Raw genomic sequence first — 8,914 nt, 5'->3', positions numbered from 1 at the left:
TGGGATGGCTACTATCAAAAAGACAGGAGATAACAGGTGCTGGCGAGGATGTGGGGAAAAGGGAAGCCTCATGCAGTGTTGGTGGGAATGTAAATCGGTGCAGCCACTGTGGAAAAACAGTGTGGAAGTTCCTCAACATTAAAAATCGAATTACTATGTGATCTAACAATCCCACTTCTGGGTATATATCTGAAGGAAAGGAAATCAGAATCTTGAAGAGATATTTGCACTCCCATGTTCATTGCAGCATTATTCAAATTATTCAAGTAGCCAAAACATGGGAACAACCTAAGGGTCTATAGATGGATGAACAGATAAAGAAATATATATAAACTGTGGGAGAGATATATATAATGTGAGATATATATATAATGTGAGACATATATATAATGTGAGACATATATATAATGTGAGACATATATATAATGTGAGACATATATATGTATATATATATCTGCTGTCATTTTTGACAACATGGATAAAACCAGAGGGCATTTTGCTAAGTGCAATAAGCCAGACAGAGAAAGCTAAATACTGTATGATCTCATTCATATGTGGAATCAAAAAAAATTTAAGTCAAACTCATAGAAACAGAGAGTTGAATGGTGATTGCCAGGGGCTGGGGCTGGAGGAAATCAGATGTTGGTCAAAAGATAACTTCTGGGGAGCTAATGTTTGGTGTGGTGACCACAGTTAATAATACCGTATTGTGTACTTGACATTTGCTAAGAGAGTCTATCTTTTTCTCTTTTTTTCAAGTTTCAGATATTTATTAATGATTTCGTGTATTTAGAGGGGAACGATTTCCTGGATAAGTGGAAAATTGTGCAGGTGGCTTCTGGAAGACCTTCATTTTAAGCAGCTTTATAGTGAAACGTTTCATTTAGAAGTCTGGACCTTCTTCAGTTTGCTGCAATCTCCGTTCACTGAGTAGAACTTGTATTGATTCTTGGGACCCAGTTTGTTCCCGGGTTGTGGATTGAACGAATACCAGGCGCAAGACACACAGCGCTGCTCCAGTACCTTTGGCTCCACGACATAGGAAGAGGGGCATCAAGCTTGGCTGCTTCTTGGAACGTCTCGGAAGATCTGGCAGAACGTGGTGGCGGCAGAAGCCTAGAGTCTAGAAGGAGGAAACAGATCTGCAAGGAAGAGATTCCGCTAAGAGAACAGATCTTCAGCCTTCTTTCTGCACACAGAAAAGGTAACTGTGAGTTGAGGGATGAGTTAAAATTACCTTAATTGTGGTCATTTCACAATGTGTACGTATATCAAATTGTATTGTGCACTTTAAGTATACACAGTTTCATTTGTCAATTAGAAATAAAGCTGGGAAAAAATTACAAATAAACCATCAAGTAGATCCATTGATGGATGGTTCTTTTGAGTTCAGCTATATCCTTACTGATTTTCTGCCTACTGGATCTGTCAGTTACTAATAGAGGGAGTGTGGAATCCCTCACGTTAACAGTGGGTTATCTGTTTCTCTCTGCATTTTTATCAGTTCTTGCCTCTTGCATTGTGACGCTTCGTTGTAAAGTGCATATATTTCAAAGATTATTGTGTCTTCTCAGAGAATTGACCCCCCCTTATTATGTAATACCCTCGTTATTCCTGGGAAGTTTCCTTGTTCAAATGCTTTTTGTCTGAAATTAATTATCACTACTCCAGCTTTCGTTTGATTAGTGTCCGCGGCTACCCCTCTCCCCGCTCTTTTACTCTTAATATATGTGTGTTTTTATATTCAAATTGGGTTTCTTATAGACAACATATAGTCTGGTCTTGTTTGTCATCTACCCTTACAGTCTCTTTTTTTAATTGGCGTATTTAGACCACTCCCATTTAAAGTGATTGTTGATATAGTTGGATTTGTATCTACCATGTTTGTCAAAATTTTGTATTTGTTGCACTTGTTCTTTGTTTTTTTCTTAATCTTCCTGTTTCTGCCTTCTCTTTTAATTGAGCATTTTTTATTATTCCATTTTCTCTTCTCTCTCAGCGTATCAGTTATATTTCTTTTTAACTTTTTAGTGGTTTCCCTAGACCTAGACTGCACAACATAAATTTACAACTAATCTAGGTCCACCTTCAAACAGCACTGCACCACTGTATGGGCAGTGTGGGTGTAACAGAGAATCCCCAGCTCCCCACTCCCACCCCTTCATAACACTGCTACCGTTTCTTGCACTGACCTACGTACGCACTATGATCACCCGTACATCGTGGCTGTTATTCCTTTGAACAGTCGTCCTTTAGATTAAATAAGAAAAATAAAATACTGTATTTTAATCTTCATTTATTCCTTCTCTGACCTCTCCTTTATTTATGTAGATCCAGATTTCTGACCAATACCATGTTCCTTCTCTCTGAAGAGCATCTTTTAACATTGACTGGTGACAAAAATTCTCTCAGTTCTGTAAGTCTGAGTGTTACGGATTGAATTGTGTCCCCCTGCAAAATTCATCTGTCAAAGCCCTAACTCCCTTTAGAAAGGTCATTGATGTCCCCTGTGGCTATAAGGGTGGGGCCTCCCTGCAATTTGACTGGTGTCCTTGTAGGAAGAGGAAGAGACACCAGGATGTACACGCGCAGAGAGGTAAGGCCATGCGTGAAGATGGCTCTCTCCAAGCCGAGCAGAGAGGCCTCCCAAAAGGCAACACTAAAGCACCGTGATCTTTGACTTTCAGTCTCCCGAAGTGTAAGAAAATCATTTTTTTGTTGTTTAAGTCACCCCGTTTGTGGTATTTTGTTATGGCAGCCCTAGGAAACTACCACACCAAGAAAGTCATTATTTTCCCTTACTTCTGAAGGATGATTTTTCTGGATATAGATTCGGTTGGTGGGTTTTTTCTTTTAACACTTTAAATATTTCATTCTACTCTCTTCTTGCTTGCATGATTTTTAAAGCAAGTCTGATGTAATTCTTACCTTTGTTCCTCTCTAGATAAGGTGTCTTTCTTCTCTGACTTTTTAAAAGATTTTTTCTTTGTCTTTGGCTTTATGCAGTTTGAATATAATATGCCTAGGGGTGTGTGTGTGTGTGTGTGTGTGTGTGTGTATAGATATAGATATAGATATAGATATAGATATGTATATTGGCATTTATCCTGCTCGGTGTTCTCTGAGATTCCTAGATTTGTGGTGTGGTTTCTGTCATTAATTTTAGAAAAATCCCAGGCATCATTATGTCAAATAGTTCCTGTTTCTTTCTTTCTTCTGCTTTTGATAGTCTCATGATATATATGCTATACCTTTTGTAATTGCCCCACAGTTATTAGATATTCTGTTCTAATTTTTATTATTTTTTTTCTCTTTCAGTTCAGTTTGGGAAGTTTCTGGGTTTTTTTGGTTTTTTTTTTTTTTTAAAGATTTTATTTATTTATTTGAGACAGAGAGAATGAGAGAGAGAGAGCACATGAGAGGGGGGAGGGTCAGAGAGAGAAGCAGGCTCCCTGCCGAGCAGGGAGGCCGATGCGATGCGGGACTGGATCCCGGGACTCCAGGATCATGACCTGAGCTGAAAGCAGTCGCTTAACCAACTGAGCCACCCAGGCGTCCGGGAAGTTTCTGTTGACGGATCTTCAAGTGCTCTGATTCTGTCTCTAGCCCTTTCCAGTCATCTGATGGGTCCATCAGATGATGTATACTTGATTTCTGTTACAGTGGTTTCTTTTTCTAGTCTTTCCTTTATATTCTTTCTTAGGGTTTCTATCTCTGTTTACATTACCTGTCTGTTCTTGCATGTTGTCCACTTTTCCCACGAAAGCCCTCAGCATATTAATCATACTTATTTTTAATTTCCCTGTCTGATGATTTCAAAATCTCTGCCATATCTGAATCTGGTTCTGACATCTGCTTTGTCTCTTCAGATTGTTTCTTCTTTCCTTTTATCACGCCATGTAGTTTTTTGTTGTTGTTGTTGGAAGCCAGTCGTGAATTATCAGGTATTAGGAAGTAAATAGGCCTTTAGTATGACGTTTATTTTTATCTAAGAGATAGGCTGTATTTACTGTTTTCTGTCTCTGTAGTATCAGAGGATTCAGTTTCCACTAGTGTCTTTGTTTTTGTCCCCCAGCATCTTTCGTTTCCCCAGCAAACACTTCTTCCATAGAATTTGAGCCTTGCAGTTCTTCTCGGCTGTAATCTGTAATCCACTATTGTTAGCCAGGAGCCCTGTTGATGTTTGGTCCGGTCTGGACTGAGGGCACGCATTCTGTAATCCTGGGATTAGGTCTCAGTCTTTTATTGTACCTGTCCCCCTGGGCTGGGACCTTCTCAGGTGTTTCTCTGTTTTCCCCCCCACCTTATGCGAAGAGAGAAGGCTCAGGGGGCCTGGAGTTTGCTCATTTCCCTTCCCCCGAGTCCAGTAAGGCTTCTCCCTTGCTGGGTAGGCCTTTGTTGTGGAGAATACTTTTGGCTTCTTTCAAAATAGTTCTTCCTTGCCTCTCCCTGGCCCCACAGGAAGCAATTTTGCTCCGCTCGGTTATCAAGAAAAGCTGTTGAGGATTCTAGGGGCAAACACCATGATTGTGGAGGGGGTGGCTACCTTAGGTGGGGCCCCCCAGGAGTTTCAGCTGTCAAGCTAGTCCACAGCTCACTGAAGCTGCCGTTCAAATCCTGGTTCAAGTCCTGGTTGCACTCACCAGCGCTTCCTGTCTCAGGGGCGAGGAGCTGTAGTCCCTGCAACCTGTCATCTCTGTCATCGCTGGTTCCTCTAGGTTTGGGGTGCAGCTGGTCCCATGACCTCAGTACTCTGATGTCTCCACAAAGAGTCATTGAGTTTTAATCTGTTCATATCTTTTCTTGTTGTGAAGGTGGGAGTGAAGACTTGTAACAAGCCCTTTCCGTGTTGGAGTAGAATCTTTCCTTTTAGATTTTAGACATTGTTTCTGTTAGCTCTTTGGACATATTAAAATAGCTGATGAAAGGCTTTATCTAGTCATTCCAATGCCTGTGCTTCCTTGGGACAGTTCTACTGATTGCCCTCCCCTCCATACATGGGCCATCCTTTCTTGATTCTCATGTGCCTCATACAATTTTATTAAAAACTGGACATTTTTGAATATCGTCATGTGGCAACGCTGGGAATGAGATTCCTTTCCTGCCGGCCTTCGTTGTGGCTGCCTGTTGCAGTTCATGTTTATTTAGGACTTCTCTGAATTCCGCAAAGACTCTCTTCGTTATTGTATATAGCCCTTGAAATCTTAGCTCAGTTAGCTCAGTGGTCGGCTAATGGTGGACAGAGATTTCATTGAGTGCCTGGAACAAATAAATCTCGCCCTCGTTTCCGAGAGGCTCAGTGTGTGCATTGCTTTCATCATGCAATCAAACAGTTTACAACTCTGTATTAACCTTCACTAGCCTCAAGGTCAGCCAGAGTTGAGAAGTTACAGGGCCTTCTCACACTTTTCTTGAGCATGTACAGTGCCCTAAGCATGTACTTGGCCTTCTAGATTCCCAGGAATATGTCAGAACTTTGCAAAGCTCCAGTGGACATGTAGTTGCTCAGCCGATTCTTTTCAGTTTTTTGGTTAGTCTGTTATTTCCCTCAAGTGTTATCTATTGCCTTAGGCATTCCCCCCCCCAAAAAAAAAAACCCCACTTTCCCATGAATGTTTTTGGCCAATGCCGTCAAGAAGAGAGCACTAGACGAACTCTTAGTTCAAATAAAGACGAGTCTTTGGAGGAGGGTCTTCCAGTGATCCATTAGGTTAAATAATTAATGTTTGGGGAGGCTGAGGCTTTAAAAGAGGACCACTCTGCTCCCTCCTGTACTGCAAACTTGGGCTGTTGTTTTTCAAGGCTCCCACAGAGCTGTGGAGTGGTAGATGGGACTAGGGTAATTTAAAATACCATAAAGTCTGCTGTTCTTGTTGAGATTCAGCTGTTTTTTCTTGAATAAACACTCCTAGGTTGGGAGCATAAAGTAGGGCAGATGTTTTGGAAACCGTTTTTCCAGTAACTCAAACAGTTAAACATAGAGTTACCATATGACCCAGCGATTCAACGCCTGGGTATATACCCCAAGAGCATGGAAACCATATGTTTACACAAAAATTTTGTGAATATGCTCAAAACCACTGAATTACACACTTTAAAATATGTGAAATATCTCGATATAAGTAAGAATTGAAGTTCTGATACATGGAGGAACCTTGGAAACATGATGCTAAGTGAAAGAAGCCACACAGAGAAGGCCATACATTTTATGATTTCATTTATTAGGAATGTCCGGAATATTGAAGCCCACTGACAGAAAGTATATTAGTGGTTACCGGCGGCTGGGGAATGGGGAACGGTGAGTGACTGCTGATGGGTATGAAGTTTCTTTTAGGGGTGAGGAAAATGTTCTGGAATTAGTGAGGATTGAGGCAAGAATTTGCAAATATATTAGAGACCACTGACTTGTACATTTTAACAGGGTGAACATCATGGTATGTGCATTGTCTCTCAATAGCAATGTTATTTTACAAAAGAAAAAATAATGCTGTGGAGAGTGTAAATCCCTCCATGTATTCAAAAAATACCAATGGACCGGCCACCATTTGATATTTCTAGGGACTAGGGACCAACAATTGAACACAAATTCTTTCCCTTGTAAGCCATATATTCTGGTATTAGACGAAAAGCAATACGGTAGCTTTTGGTAGTAATATCTCTGAATAATATCTTAAGAAGATAAGCACACTCGAGACTATCAAATAATTTGTTTTCCGGCTTCCTAATTGCCCTTCACATATGATCTAGTCTGTTGTTTCTACCCATTAGGGTCCCAAAAGCAACAAGTAAACTTTTCTCAAAACAAACACAATGATGAAGCTTTACTCAGAATTGCCAAAACTTCGAAGGAACCAAGATGTCCTTCAGTAGGCGAATGGATGAATAAGCTGTGGTACATGCAGACAGTGAAATCTTATTTAGCATTAAAAAGAAATGAGCTATCAAACCATGAAAAGACATGGAAGAACCTTAAATGCATTATTACTAAGTGAAAGAAGCCAACTTGAAAAGGCTCCATCCTGTAGGATTCCAACCATAGGATATTCTGGAAAAGACAAAATTATGGAGACGTAAAAAGATCAGTGGTTGCCAAGGGTTGGGGGTCATCCGGGGAGGATGAGTAGGGGGAGCACAGGATTTTTAGGGCAGTGCGACTACTCTGTATGACACCATGATGGTGGCCGCAAGGCAGTATATGGTTGTTCACATCCATAGAATATACAACAGCAAGAGTCCCCTGGTTACTTCTCCAAACTCCTGTGGAGTCTCTCTCCTCCTCACTCCTGACATCCAGCCACATGGCCTCTTCTAGAAAATGTGAAACCCTCCTAACTCAGGATCTTTGCCCAGAACCTTTCATCTGGCTTGTTCATGTTTATCCTTCAGGTTCAGCTTTCATGTCGGTCTCTTGGAGTAGACTTTTTTGACCTCACAGCCTAGATCTGAATCCATTGTATTCTCTCCTTGTACTGTGTCCCTTACATGGACACACTTACCACCATCTGTGTATTTATTCATTTACGGTCTGGGCCCTCAGTTGGGTGGCCAATTTCCTGAGCGCAAGGAGGGCGTCTGCCTTGAGCACTGATGTATTCCCAGCACATAGCCCAGGGTCCAGCTGGGGTAGGTGCTCAGTTGGCCTGTTGACTGCGTGAATAAATGAATGGACTCTGTGAGGTTGATGTTATTAGCTCAGAGTACTTTAGCCATTTACCTGCTGCCACACAGCTAGCAAGTGGACAGAAATGAAGGAGACCTCAGAAGGATAGTTCCTAGGTGACTCTACCAGCTGGGAAAGTATTTGCTAAGAAAGGAGGGGGGGGTGGAGGGGAGGGCATGGAGCGGGCGGGGTAGAAGATTCCAGACCAGTGACTCAGGGAGATGGTCCCAGGTGTCGGGGGTATGGGGTGAGAGTGTGCAAGCTGCGTATTCAGTATTTTACTTTTGTTGAAAAAATATCTTCTGTTTTCATAAAACAGACTGCTGAGACTATCCCTTTCCTGGCTAGGAAGGAAAATAGGAAATACGGTGCTTTTCCTCTAAAAGGGCAGATTTTTTGGTTGCCCGGATGGAAGCAGGTTTCATGGGGATGGAGAACCCGCCGCCCAAGGGCTTTCCAGCCTTCCCCGAAGCAGAGCCGAGGGCTGCGGGGCACAGGACCACTCGCAGGGGGGAAAGTAGGGCTTGGTGACACGGCACCCCCCAAGCTCCATGCTCCCAGAACCCCCACGTCCCAGACGGCCTGCCCTTCACGCCCTCCGGTCTGCCTGTTACTTGGACACCAAGCGCCCCTCCAATCACAGCCCCTCCCATTTCACCCCGCGTCACCCCCACGGGCTTCGCATCCTCCCACCGCCTGGACTAGGCTGCTTGTCATGCTCTCTGCTGGGCAGTGAGAGCCTGTGCTTCCCAGTGAGACTAGTTTAAACGGCCCTGTGGCTGTCTGTGAGCGGCAGGCTGGTTATTCTCCTGAATCAGATCGGGGGAACCTGGCGATCTGGGGGGAGAAGCCGGCGTGGTGTGGAGTAAGGACAGCAGTGGGCATTGTGTTTGCATACATGGCTTTGGTTTCTCTCTGTGGCTTGGATCGTGGGCTGTGTTGTTTCGGCACGTAGTGGTTTTTTTGTCCGTCTGCTTGTTAATATATAGGTTAAAAATAGTCGTTCTGGGAGAAGACCCTTATTTTTCTAGAGCGATTTGACACATTTTTGGTGAGATGCATTAACATTCCCTTTTCAAAGGACTGATGGGAAGGGAAGAATGGGAGCAACTTCATATGCCAAAGAAAGCAAATAAGGTGTAAAGTGACTTTATCAACATTTAAGTCCCCACGTGCCAGTTTTTTGTTTTTGTTTTTAAGAACTTCACTAGGAATGAAACTGACTAAGTCAAAGAATGTTAAAGCTGGGAGGAA

The sequence above is a fragment of the Neomonachus schauinslandi genome, chromosome X, assembly GCF_002201575.2.
Source record: "Neomonachus schauinslandi chromosome X, ASM220157v2, whole genome shotgun sequence".
NCBI lineage: Eukaryota > Metazoa > Chordata > Mammalia > Carnivora > Phocidae > Neomonachus > Neomonachus schauinslandi.
The sequence above is the reverse complement of the archived record's forward strand: the minus strand, read 5'-3'. Positions refer to the sequence as shown.